The sequence below is a fragment of the Cornus florida genome, unplaced genomic scaffold, assembly GCF_030987335.1.
Source record: "Cornus florida cultivar Cherokee Brave unplaced genomic scaffold, ASM3098733v1 CherokeeBrave_3.0.0_Hap2_Chr08, whole genome shotgun sequence".
In the NCBI taxonomy this organism is placed as follows: Eukaryota; Viridiplantae; Streptophyta; class Magnoliopsida; order Cornales; family Cornaceae; genus Cornus; species Cornus florida.
Genome location: NW_026775578.1, coordinates 83097868 through 83112737, shown reverse-complemented (window position 1 = coordinate 83112737; position 14870 = coordinate 83097868).

The following is a 14870-nucleotide window of genomic DNA, read 5'->3' as shown; positions in this document are numbered from 1 at the left end:
GAGGATCAGGGTTTTTAAAGAGAAGAAATGGAGGCGACACATAATTCAAAAGGTTAAGGCAAAAGTGGCGCAGCAGATCTCGAAGTCTGGGTCTTTGTGCCAACCGTTCGATTCCTCGTGTCATCGCTCCGAGCCGTCAAACCAAGATTGTGTCTTTTCAATAATCTCACCCTAATTAATGAAGGGAGAGATTATTGGGGGCAGATAAAGACACCAAAAATGATCCGAGCTTGGTATGATTCGTATTGCTAAGAACGGGTTGGGTATGGGTAACCAGGATGGAACAAGTCCACATCGAGCGGGCCCAGATCCAAGAGGTCATTACGGAAGCCCATGTTATGATGAAAGAAGTTGAGCCCAAACAAAAGAGAAAAAGTTAGGTCCAGCCCAGGAGTGGTTGTAACCGTCTATAAATACAGGGAATTGAGAGGGAAAAGAGGTTGAAAAATTATTGGGAGTGTAAAGTTTCTCTCTCTGCAATTGGGGAAATTTTTTTTGTACTTTTAGTTCTATACTTAGAAAATTTTTGGATCTCTACATATTTCATCTCTTTGTGTATTGAGTGAACTTGTCTGCAGGATTTTACCTGTTCAATCAATCGAGATTTGATCGATCTGAGTTCGATCGATTTGATGCTTCATGATTGTTAAAAAAATAAAATAAATAAATAATTTTTTTTTTCGATCTTTCAAAGCAGCATTTCATCTAGCTAGAGACGTTAAACATAGCAATCGTTGTCCACATTTTTCTTGTATATTTGTTTCATTATACATCCTACTTGAAAAATAAAAAAATAAAAAAAAATAAAAGGTATCATGATTTCATGTTTGGTGTAGGGCTTACTCTATTATCTCTACCATCTTATACTCTATTGCCTTAGAATGCATAAGTTGATTAATCTTATCCCATTTGACATTTGATGTGAGTTTACTAGTGTGGTTATTCAAATAGGTTGTTGATTCCAAATTTGGGGGAGACCCTTTTCATATTGGATCATTGCCGGACTTCATGTTTTCGCTACCACAGTATACTCTTTCCATCTTTTCCATTGTTCTCATTGCACATTGAGGACAATGTGCAGTTTAAGTTTAGGGGTAAGGTGTTTTGTTGCATTCTACTTAAAGTTGAACTTTAAATGAATGATTGAGATTAGAAATCCATGCTAGCTATGATTTTGATCTTTTGAGCACTATATTGCTTAAAATTTAAAAATTACTTGAGTTGAGAGTCCAACACTCCTTGTATGCCTTATGGATGCCATTTAGGAATTTTCAAAAGATTAATATCTTGCTTGCACTTGTGGTCCACATCATCCTGATTTTGTGATTGTTTTGAGATTCACTCTAAGATTCTACATTAGCACAAGCGCACACTAGCATTCATTTGTGGGGTACATGCTTTATTGATTATTGAATTGGTTATATCCCAATTGGTCTAGTAGTGCATTGAAAGCTTTCATTTTGATAAAGGTGGATAACAAACCCTTTTCATTGAGTAGCCGGGATTCTAGCTTTCATCAAACACTGAATTTCTCGCGCCGAAAGGTGGAGGACCCAAACTTTAAGTTAATAATTTTGATTAATCAAAAAATAAAAAATAAAAAAAATAGAAGAAGAAGAAAGTTGCAAAAGTAATAAAAAAGTGAGGACTTCTCCCAAAAGGTGAGAAGTGGGAAATGATTAGATGGAGGTTGTTTTGATTTGTAGCCTAGTTGATTTGAGCTTGTAAGTCATTAGGGGTGTTTGAACACCTAGTGCCCTAAAGCCGTCCAGTTTGGGAGTCATTGACCTAACGCTCGACCTCATGGATTGCTAGAAAGCTTAATAGATCAACACATTGCAGTATGCTTCCATCTTTGATCCTTAGAATTAGGGGAAAAAAATCGAGTGAAAAGAATAAGCGCACCTAGATCAATAAAGCTTTAATAAAAGGTCCACTCTTTGTCTTGATGATTGGTACTAGATTTGTGTGCTAGTTTGTGGGTAAAGATGTAATCATTTCTTTAGTTGACTAAGATAGCAACATATTTGATGCTGGTCCACTCAAAAAGGATTCTAGAGTTGTTTTGATTTGCATGATCATTTTCTTGTTATGTGGAGGACCATACTTGCTTGCTTGATGTTGAGATTTTGGGAGATTGCTTGGAAATGGTAGAAAAATTGCATACTTGAGGTAGTTTTCTCCCAATACTTGTTTGCAATATTGGTGCATCTTTTGTGAGAATGAGCTTAATGTTTGTGGATATCATTTCTGGAAACCCTCACGAGACTTCACTCGTCCACTAGGGGTAACTTAAGGGTTTATGCTAAATGCAATCGTGTTCCCTACGAAAGTGGCATTATCCATTTATTGTTTTCTAGTCCATAGTTGTATAGTCGTTCATTTCATTCTTTTACTTTGTAGTTATTGCTAGGGACTAGCAATATTTAAGTTTAGGGGTGTGATCAGCGCTCAAAAGTGCACATTTAAACCCCTTAAGCTTAGGTATTCTTTTACTTTCTAGTTTATTGCTAGGGACAAGCAATATTTAAGTTTGGGGGTGTGATAAGCGTTGAAAAGTGCGCATTTAAACCCCTTAAGCTTAAGTATTTTAGGACTTTTATCTATCTTATTTTCTCGTCTTAGACTAATTTTATGTTATTACCCTTTTTAGGAGCTTATCTCAAAAATAAGTTAATTCAGCTAAATAAGAGCATTAAAGAAGCTATCTCAAGCTGAATGGAAGAAAGGAGCAAAGTGGAAACAAAGTGTGGAAAAATAGCAAGTTCGATCGATCTCAATATTCCTTCGATCGATCAGAGCAAGATCGATCTGGCCTCATCAAGATGGATCCAAGTAATTGTCCTTATCTAAAAGATCTCACCATCTTCGATCGATCCAACCTTTCTCAGATTAATCGAAATTATTCGATCTTATCCACACCTACCACCCCACCTACCACTCTTGTCTTTTTCCCAAAATATCCCAAAATATCTCAGAGATTTGTCTTTATTCAAAAAGGCTCCGCCAAGGATGATCGATTTCTACAGCATTCGATAGATCTCACCAATGTTTGATCGATCTCAACACAGTTCGATCGATCAAACTTCCTCAAGTCCAAAATAAAACAAAGTCCATCTCATTTAAAGATGGCTCGTGGTGCAATCATTGTAAGGGCCCTAGTGCACGAGTCCAGACCATTGGGTGTGACACTTGAGCTACCTATATAAGGACAAGAGAGCTTACACATCTCATATCTTGGAGAGGAGGCTAGAGACTAGAGAGCTTTACACATCTTTGGGAGTTCTTCCATTCTTCTAGGGTTTCCATCAAGAAGAAGGTCATTCCTACCATGGAGATAGCCCTTGAGGGTTGGATGACTACTTCAATGAGTGGCTAGACATTTACTTGGGGCTAGAGTAGCCCCTAAGTTTGCTTCCTAGACCTAGTGCTTTGTATTTTTTTGGGGATTTGCTTGTAATAAATGTTTTGATCTTGGATTTATATATATATCTTATGGTTTCTACTTGATGTGTATAGATTAATGCTTTCAATTAATTATCTATTTCTAACCATATGTCTATGTATGCTAGAATGGATGATTCATGTGCTTTTCTCTAGATTTAGTGGAATTTATGCATGTCTATTTTTATGGATGAAGTTAATCTAGAGATGGTCAAAACATAGTGCTTAATTAAACACTCTTGTAATTTATTTGGTGGTTCACACTTGTTTCTTGATGGATTGTGCCACACATTTAGCTTGTTTAGTTTAATTTCTATGTCTTTAGTGTAGATGTAGTGTAGTTGCTTTAAATTCATAGACAGGTGGACAATCTATTCTTGTTCCTTGGTGTTCCATACTTATGAATGCAAAGGGTGTATGCTTCTAGATAGTTGTGTATGCATAAATTGTGGTTTCATTGAATGGATTTTGGTCTCATTTGATAGGTTGTGCTTTCCATTTGAATTGGCTAGACAATCTATATTTATTTGCCATCCATGCCTAGTTTCAATCAATGTCACACACACGCACAAGTTATAATTCAATTTTCCCGTTGATATACAATTACTAGTGTCTAGTGAAGTCAAGCTTAGTGGTGAGCTCTAATACCCCAAGTCCTCTCCTCTATATCTTTTTCCTTACTTTCTAAATTGTTACCTTTTACTTGCTTTAATTTCAATTGCATTGTAGTTTAATCAACCAAACAAACCATCTTTTGATCACTCGACCTACTAACCCTATATATTGTTTCCATTGCAAACACGCCCACAATCCCTTGGGACGATCCCTACTCACCCTAGCTATATTTTTAGTTAAAGGTAGTAGTGGCTTTTATAAATTTAAAACTTGGCCATATTGCACACTCACATTTTTAGCATATTTTTAGGCTTTGGTCCGACGACACGCCAATAACTTTCTAGACCTCTGTAGATCTGAGCTAAGTTTCTTAATTTGAATTTTCTATTGATCACACTTCATAGCCAACCTTTTACACTCTTCAAGAATTTCTTCCACCTCAATATCATTGTCTTTGTTTTCTTCATATTGAGCTTAAGAATCTTCAAAAAGTGCCATAAACAAACGTTCACCCTCTTGTCTTTCTTTAGGTTTTTCATCTTCAAGACTTGTGTCCCAATCTGAAGCAAGGGCCTTTCTTCTAAATCTACTTCTGTTGTTGAAATTCTCTGTCTTCTTCTGAGCTTAAACATTGGGGTTTTGACAATTTGTAATACAATGACTTGTTTTACCACAACCATAACAGGTTCAGTTTTATGCTTGTGTCTTCTTCTTGATTCTAAATTTATTGAATTTTTTAGCTAGGTAAGCCACTTCATCTTCTTTAAGATCATCTTCTGACTTCTGTTCATCTTCTTCAACAACCTCTTTGGCCTGTAGAGCAACTTCTTTTCTATATTGAAAAGGAGCTTTAATTCTCATTTCATAAGCAGTGAGAAAGTCTTGAAGATCATCAATCTTCATTTGAGGCAAGTCTTTGTCTTTAAGGATGGCGACTTTAGCATTGAACCTTGAAGTTAAAGATCTCAGGATCTTCTTGCAGACATCTGAATCTTTCATATCTTCACCAAGAGTTTTCATGTTGTTAACAATATCATTGATCCTGAATAGATACTCTGAGATACCTTCCCTTTCTTTCATTTTATAGCTTTTATATTAAACCTTCAATAACTGTATCTTGTTTTCCTTGATGGCATTATTTCCTCCATGTGCTGCTTTAAGAGAGTCCCACATTTCCTTTGTTGTTTTGTACTTTTTTATCCTTGTGAACTCTTGTTACTTATGAGCATAGAATAGATCATGCCTAGTTCTTCCATCATTTGCTAAAACAACAGAGGGATTTGAACACAAAACCATAGTTGGTTGCATGCCATACATCATAGGACTGAGACATGAGAAAGGCTTCCATCCCAGTTTTTCATTAATCATAGTTTGATCCATCAAAACTAGGTGCATTGTTTATAACTTGACCTTCTTCCATTTCACAAGATCTTCTGCAGGTTGATTAAAACCTTTAACAAGTAGACCAAAGCTCTGATACCAATTGAGGAACCAAGAGGGGGGGGTGAATTGGTCCTTTTGCAAACTCCTTTGCCTTAGCTTGTCAAATACAATAGATACAATGAAGTAGGTTGAAAAGCTTTAAAATAATAAACCAAGAACGCACAATATTTACAAGGAAAACCCTCTCAATAGGAAAAAACCTTGTTATTGGCCACATCAAAAAAAGCTCCACTAATTGTATGTAAGTAGTTACACACTTAGCTAACTCACACTCTGCACACACCCATGTACAAGTTGAAACCTTAGTTTTCACAGCCTCTACACACACACAAGATCAATACATGCTCAGAAGCACTCCCCCCATCCTAAGCAACCCTGTTTGGACCCTATAAGCTCTCGCAGCTCACTTAATACAACATAAAAGATGAATATCAACAATATTCAAGCATATATAAAAGATAATATTGGTTGTGCAGCTCAAAAACCTCAAACATCTTCAATTCGCTTTATTCTACAACTCAACAAGTCTCGAGGGTAAAATGGTAATTCAGCAATAATATAGTCCTTTTTAGGGTTTTAATAATCATATATCAATTGTATACATATGCTATAATCAATAGATTAACAAGTATAGCAAGGTACAACAATTTCAGTCTTCAACACAACTTGAAAACCCTTAAAGTTGAGGTTCACAAGGTCTAATGTATCTTTCACCATTTCTCAGAATATATCTTAACTTTCATAGCCCTAAATCAACAATATAGATATGCTCAGATGATAAGAATCCAACTCATAACAACATATAACATATAGATACTCATAATAGTTGAATAAACTAGCAGATAAGGCCTAAATGGAGGTTTGAGACATCAAAACTAACTACAGCAAGAATATCTGCATAAGCAATGATTTTGTAGTTGTCAAATAGTAAAATAAACTTGCCTCAACCTTTAAGAAACCCTGAGAATGCTTTAGATCGAACACACTTCCTTAAACCAGCAAACAACATAAAAAACTCTTCAACAGTGTTTTGATTCTTCATCTTCAAATTAGTATTCACGAGGCATGTATTTCTTGATGTATTCAGACTTCAATAACATATAAAAACTTCATGTCAAAAGATGGCTCGAGTAAATATTGCTACAAAGCCCTCAAGATGCTCAAGGGTGCTTATTCAGGATGCTCACAATTTTGGCTCAACAAAGGCACAGATCTTATTACAGCATATTTACAGGCTACAATCATTTGAAGTCCTACCCTAAATAGGAAAATAATTTTGGTACAGTTCTCCAATAATTTGCTAGAGAATGTTCATGAGAAAAGACAGAAATACCTTTTTTACAATTTGTACACTTTGTCTTGTAGTGCAACAACTTTACAGCCTTGCATAATGTGTATATCAGCCTTCATCACTGAGTAATCCATTTGAGTATTTTGTTTCTCTCACTAGGACCATCAGCTTGTGTATCACACTTGAACAATAGGAAAAATGACTAAAATGTCCTTGTGACAACCACATGAATATTACACCAGAAAAATGAAACTTTGTCTGTGATATTAACAATGTAGCTCAAATTACAGCTGTCTAATACAATGTTGAGTGCTGGGTAAATGTAAAAAGGTGTATTACAACTATGAAGTCACCATAGTGCCCTTGAATAAACTTGTAGCAAATATTCAACTTCTAGATCTTGGTTAGACCCGAAAATGAGCCCTTAAAACTATATAAATGAAATATAACATCAATTCTCAATGAGATCCTGTACCAAAAGATGGCAAAAGACTATATTACCTGTGAAGAATGATGTGAGCCATAGAGAACTTCAATGGTGAAGGTATAAGCCCTTGACAGACTAGAAACCACATGATTTTGACATTTAAATAGGAAAACCTTAAAACATAAGGTGAGACCAACACACCCAAAGCAAGGGATAACAAAAGAAGGAATTATACAATGGGAAAAGATACATTTATACAACATAAGTTTAAACTTCATGCTTTACAAATGATGAAATGAGATGCAATGAAACACACTCTCCCCATTTCTGAAACCATTTTCGCTACAACACAACCCACACCAAAAATGTTAACACAACCTTAGGCAACTCCTAGGCATCACGAAGGGAATTTGCTAGCTATCCCTAACCTAGGGTGTCTCCCTAGCATCATTTGGGGCCTAGGTAGCTCAATTATACACGTCCAAACTTCGTCTCGTGCTCCCTTCTAGATTGGTTAACCCCCGGACCACATGGCAACTCCAAGGCGCCCGATTTTCACAAAACTTTTCTAAAAAATCTTTTCAATTTGAAATCAACCCTTTAAAACCTTTTTAAAACCATTTCATCAAATCCTTTTAACCTATGAACCCAACCAATGCTCATAATAGCATGCTATACCTGAATCAAATTATTCGCATTTCTGAAGGAAATCAATTCACATCAACATCAAATTAGCATGATTTAACTTAAATAAATCAAATCAGCATGATTCATGTAAGACAACAACCATCTTAAGAAAATCAACAAGTAAGAGGCAGCATCTAACACATAATCATGCTTTTGAACAATATACATGTATAAACTCACAAAAATCAAAGAAATTGAAATTTAGACTTCATTACCTCAAAAGATGATTTCAAGCTTAAGATCAAAACCCAAAATCCCACCAAAATGTTGCAAGACCGGTGTCAAAACATTCCCCTTTCCAAGCTCTATAACTTCTCTAACTATGGCCTTGATCAATTCCTATCCATGCATAGAGAAATTCTAGAAAAAAGTTAGAGATGTAGAGAAAGAAAGAAGAAAAACAAAAGAAAGAAGAAGAGAGGGATGGGTGGTCAAGAAAGAGAGAGAGATGTGTGTGATGGGTGGCTGAGAGAGAGAGAGAAATGTGTGTGGTCCAAAATGTGACCTTAAGGTCATCCAAAGTCATGGTCAACCTTTGACCTACTAAAATACCAAACTAACCTCCCTCCTTTAAACAATCATACTTGTGCCACAAAACATCTCTTCCACCAACTATATATATATATATATATATATATATATATATATAACACATCAATGCTTAAATAATTAAATAGATACAATCAAATCATTGGGTCCCACATGGCGCGTAAAACGATGCATGAAAAAATAAATATAATAAAATACCAAAAAATCTGAGAAAATCTAGGACATTATATCTAATCGATTACATCATATCCAATCTCATCTGATCGTTTACACGACATGATTTGAACTTTTAGATAATGAACTACAATAAAAGATATGTTCTCTATTTTGTTCATTTGATCGATTACATAAAGTAATTTGACCGTTTAGATGGCATGATCTGATCGATTACATGACATGATCTGAACATTTAGATGACTAAATGAATAAATGAATTTTCTCTGTTTTAGTCATCTGATCGACTACATGGTGCCATCTGATAGGTTACTTATGCATTCCTTTCTGCACACCTTATCTTATTTGTTCATTTACTTTAAGTTTACAATATAAATAAGGAAGTACCCCCAATTTGGATTAAAAAATTGAATTTCCACTAAATGAAAATGTAAAAATTCAGTTTTAGTACAAAGTAGGATTCCTTTTGGTGAAAAATAATTCTTCATGTAGACCAATATGAAATTGATAATAAAATCTCATAAAATCACATTTGGCTATTTAATATGTAATGAGTAAATATTGAGAAAAAATATTTTGAAAATATCTTTATTTCAAAAAATCATTTTTTTTTTATACTTAGCTAAAAAATCAGTTTTTCATGAGACATACAAAGGTCCTAAAGTCTTTAACCAAGTCATGGTAACAATGTTTTATAGATGATAGATTAAGTTCAATGCCTTAAAACTTTAATTTCTAGAGACCAATATAAATCATATGATTGATGTGTATGGTCTTAATATTTCTAGCTCAAGTGTTGAGTTCTTTCAAAGCTTATAAAAGCTTGAACTACTCGTTCTTTAACAAAGACTTTATATGTCAAGTATATATGTAATGCAGTTCAAAGTCTATTGCTAATGGTTATAGAAACTCATGAATAATGTAATGATATGCATGGTCATATTAGAAATGAGCTTCAAATGGATTCATAAATACTTTAACATTAAAGAATAAACACTCACCAAACTATCTACCCCTTTCTTCAAGCTTTGTCCATGATCATTTAGGATTGGAGGTAATCTTGCTTTCTTCCTTTCTTTGATTTGCTTGTTTGCTCGTTATAGTCCAAGCTATCTTTGGATGGACTTGCATTTGGTTCCTTGCAACTTCACATCTCTTTATATCCATTGCTTTCTATTAATGTGATCTTGAATTATGAATACTTAGAATGATCTTTATTACTTTATTGAGGTCAATATTTGAATGTGAATAATCTGTAACACTCAATATAAACATTAGTCCATAAACACCATTAATAGTTTGTAATCATCAAAACCATTAGATTGTTATTGGATGAAATCTTTTGTGTCAATAGCGACTATTACACCCAAACATCTCTTAAACACCAAAACATAGCTTTATGCCTAATGTTATAAATCACAGTTCATCTTCTTCAAAAATAGTGTACTCTGATTTTTGTTAAAAATAAAAATTTTCTTTTCTTCACGTGGGACGTCTCATCTCCTCTCTCCCTCCCTATGTGTATAAAGATTTTTCAAAGGAAGTGTTTGCCGGAGATGAAATGCTTCAAGATCTAAAACATGTATTTTTTTTTTCAGAGAGAGAGACCAAATTTGACCATATCACTCCCTCTGAAGAAAGGTTGGGCTTTAGGGTCCAAAGTACACCGTGAATGAAGATTGGGCGACTGAAACATGTAATAACAATTCTGAGCCAAAATATGTCCATGACTATTTTTGAATTTCTCCCCTGCTTCACCCCTATAACAACGATATTCTCACATATTAGGTACTTTTATGGCAGTGACTTATGAGGTAAAATTTTTGGTGACTACAGTAAGATTTGATTGGAATATCATGATGATTGATTGAGAAAATTAGAAATTGTGATGTGATGATTTGGTTCGCTTTGAACGCTGATTCTTCTCTAGCAATTGCTTCCTCTGGAAATTCTTCAAATAGGCATGGTAAACATGATTTTTTTTAAAATAAAAAAAAATCAAAATAACTTGGGTTTGAAGAAGATGAGTAGGGATTTCTAACTATATATATATATATATAGCTAGACTATATTCATTAGGGTTTTAGTAAAATATTTTACAGAGACTTGGGCTTTGTTTGGGTTCTGCAAAAGTCTGGTTAGATTTTTAGTAAAACCATTTTACATATACGTTGGGCTTTGTTTGGGTTTTGGCACAAGTGTGTTATAAGTAGACCAATCAATGGATCGGATCTCGATCCTACTCCGATTCGAATCCAGTCCGATTAGTCGGATATGGATTAAGTGAAAAATCCAATAACCCAATAATGATCCGAATCCGTTAATCCGTTAAGTTAACAAATCAGATATGAATTTGGGTTGATCCAATCTGTTAACAATACGATCCGACTAAAATAATATATAATTATATTTACATTTTATATTATACATATTATATATATATATATATATTTCAAATATTAGATTTGTGTGAATGTAAATTATGTAATGAAAAACCCTTTTTTAATTGTTATATTTACAATATGTGTCTTCTTCCGCATAGGATCACTCCCCTAATATCAATCCATTGAAGATGCAATAACTCCATAGGCGGCGCTGTAAGTCTATATCGAGCTTCCAATTCCATATGGAAACGCATGTGAAGAAAAGTCATCTATTGGTGCACGATGGGGAAGGAGGAAGTTCTGATTCTTTCTTCTCCCTTTATTACAAGCACAATGGGGAATAGAAAACAAATGTGTAAGTCTATTGTTTCGTTTTTTTTACTTTATTACAAACCCTAATTTTTCATCTTTCAAAAGTAAAAGTTGTTTTAGAATTTTCTTATTTTCTCCTTCGATCTCTCTCTTTTTCCCGTTTATGGAGATTCTAATTCTTGTTTACAAAACCCGTTTCAATCTATCTTTTCTACCCGAATTTTGATCCCTTTTGTTTCACGGTTTCACCTTTACATGGAAGATATGAACCATATTTTCAATAGCAAAAATCATTTATTCTAGATTTGGTATCTAATTGATAAGCGCCGAATATTGTATATTCAAGCGCCCTAAATTACATTAACAAAGTCCAGTTATTAATTATTTTATGTAGATTAACTCCATTTGCATGTTCTTATGCATTTTCAGGTTGAAGTGCAAAAAGGAAGCAAAAATGAGGCCTTGTGGAATTTTGAACAAAAAGGATGCCATTTCTGAATTTCTGGCAGCAGTGATCCTGACTTTTGTCGCCATTTTCGACCTAGCAAACTCAAGAACTAGACTTCCATCATAACATGAAAGATTTAGATCTCTGAATCATCTTTCCAAATCTTCAAGTGGTTCATCATTCGGAGTTTGGAGCAGAGAGTTATGATCTTCATAACAGAGGTACGCAGAACTGCCTGGCAGCACTGATGTACTGCCTTTCTCCCCATTTTCGACCAACCAGACTTGAGAATTGGGTCTTCATCAAAACATGAAGTTTTTAAAGCACTGAATCAGCTCTCCGAATCTTCAAACAGATCATCATTCGGAGTTTGGGGCACAAAGTTATAGCAGTTTTCCCAAAATAGGTCAGCGCTGAGCAAGAGGAGCATGTTGCACATTGCACTAAGTTAGAGTGCTCGAGATCACCAAGCATGTGCTCGAAAATCAGGCAGAATGCCCTTCGGAAATGGCTCATTTCAGCCCACTTGCATATTGGTTTCCTCAATGCCATCTTCCTTCTTTATGAAGTGGTTAGAGGTGTTCCTTGGAGGAGAGAGGGTATTGTTGGAGCATAAAAAGCTACCCAAGGGCCACACATTAGGGGGCTGGGATTTTTAGAAGATAGAGGAGAGAGAAGAGAACAAGAAGAAGAGGGTTCTTGGAGCAAAAGGAAGGGAGCTCGAAAATGGAGGAAAAGGGCAAGCTTCTTCCTTCTCCTAGCTCACTCATGGGTAACTAAACCTCATCTAGGGAGGTGATGAAGCCTCCCCTTTTGTTCATGTTCTAGATTAGGTTTTATTTTGGGGATTATAATGTATAAACTTTGGTCTTTTCATAGTTTAGGAGCTTATTACTTCTTGTAATGAACATTCATGTTTAAATGATTGATGTGAGTTATTTAGCTTGTCTTGATGATTCTTACATTAGTCTTATTGCTTTTATTTTCATAGTGACAATGAAGATATTAACTATGAATGGTTTTCAAGGCATGTTAATTTTGAAACTTGATATTCCATTGCTTAGGTACCTCCTTTGATGGACTATGCTGATTCTTACTTTCATGTGCTTCATCATTTGATTGAATGCTTGATGGTCTTTTGCTTAAGTTAATGTATTTGATACTACACCCTAGTCTAGGTAGTCCAAATGTGTTGTCTTTTGATAGACCATTCTTGTTTTAATCTCATGAACTCTTTATTGGTTATGAAGCAACTATATGTTGCTACATAATTCTCGATCATTGCTTATATAGTGTTTATCCCCAATTTAGTCTTGATTTAGCATGTACTTAGGGCGTAGGTGGATTCACTTCTCTAGTTTCCCCTTTTATTATCTCTAACTCTCATTTACTAGCACTACGATTTTATGCATTCTAAGTTCTAAGTTTAAGTGACAAACAACCAAAACCCTCTATAAACCCATTATCATTCTGAGAACAATTCTAGACACCTAGGTTGCCATAGACTAGCGCAGTCCCAGTGGTTCGACTTACCCGACCAATAGCCCTATTTTACAATGATTCGTGCTATTGCGAAGGTTGATGTATGATTGACCAACCGATCAATTTTTGATGCCGTTGCCGGGGACTTGCATACGGTTTAGCGACCAAAGTTCTAGGGTTAATTTTAGTTTGATTGTTAATATCGTGTTTTGTGAATATTCCTTGTGTGTTTTAATCATCTTTAAGTTGTAAGTGAGATCCTAGGGACTCGAAGCTCGCCGTGGGAATGCTAGCAAATTGTGAGTCTAGAGGACCCCAGGTAAGTCTCGTGACTTCTAGTTTTGAATTGTGGATATTGTGCATGTGTTAAGCTTAGAAGTAGTTAATTTATTTGTGAAGCCCTTGTCGAGGCTATTTTTGTTTTACTATATTGCAAAGCATCGGTCCTTGTCGTGGCCATTTATTTCCTATCTTGTTGATAATTGAGGAGAAAGGGAACATCGTATGTGTAGTTGATGATAAAGATTTGTTGCGATGATGTTGTTGTGAATTGTTGATGTTTGGCCGTAGGTCACTCTCTCTTCCCACACTTGACTCGCCTATTGATATAAATTCACTTGAAAGAACTCTTAGACGGAACCTTAGGGAACCCACTCTTACAAGGGACCTTGAAACTGAATTCAATATAATGGGGGATAACGTAGGAAATCCGGGGAATGAAAGGGCTGAAATTCCTAATGTAGAACCAATGACTCTTAGAGATCATTTCATTCCTACCACCTATGCTTCTCCTTCTTGTATAGTGATGCCAAACATCGATGCAGCTCAATATGAGATCAAATCAAGCACCATCCAAATGCTTCCATCATTTCATAGCTTTGATAATGAAGATCCATATAAGCATCTTGATGAGTTCCTTGAAATATGTTCGACCATCCGGTTGAGAGGTTTTCCGGACAATGCACTTCATCTCCATCTTTTCCCATTCTCCCTAAAGGATAGGGCAAAATATTGGTTGAACTCCCTCGCTCCCAACTCTATTACTTCTTGGGCTCAATTGCAACAAGAATTTCTTAAGAAGTATTATCCGGTGAGTAAAACCAACCAAATGAGGCGTTCCATTCTAAGCTTTTCTCAAGTTGATGGAGAACAACTCCACGAGACTTGGGAAAGGTTACAAGATCTTCTTCGGAAGTGTCCTCATCATTTGATCCCAAAATGGCAATTAGTGCAAGCTTTCTATGCTGGCTTGACCGAAACCCATAGATTCATGGTTGATTCTTCTTGTGGTGGGATGTTCATGTCCAAGAATGCGGATGAGGCTTGGACCTTACTTGAGAATTTGAGTGAAAATTCACTTCAACACAATTCTCGTAGGGCTCCGACCGCAACCACTCCAAACAACACCAACCCTTGTCAACCAAAGTCAATAAGGGAGGAATCATCTCAAGTGGATGCCATCGCTCATAAATTCTACCAATTGATGGCACCACATCTTCCTCCTTCATTGTCTCAAAATTCGGCAAGTTCAGTTTGTGCTTCATGTACTAGCCCATTCCATCTCTCGGAAGATTGCCCCACACCGGAGCAATTTCCTAGTCCCAACCAAGAGCA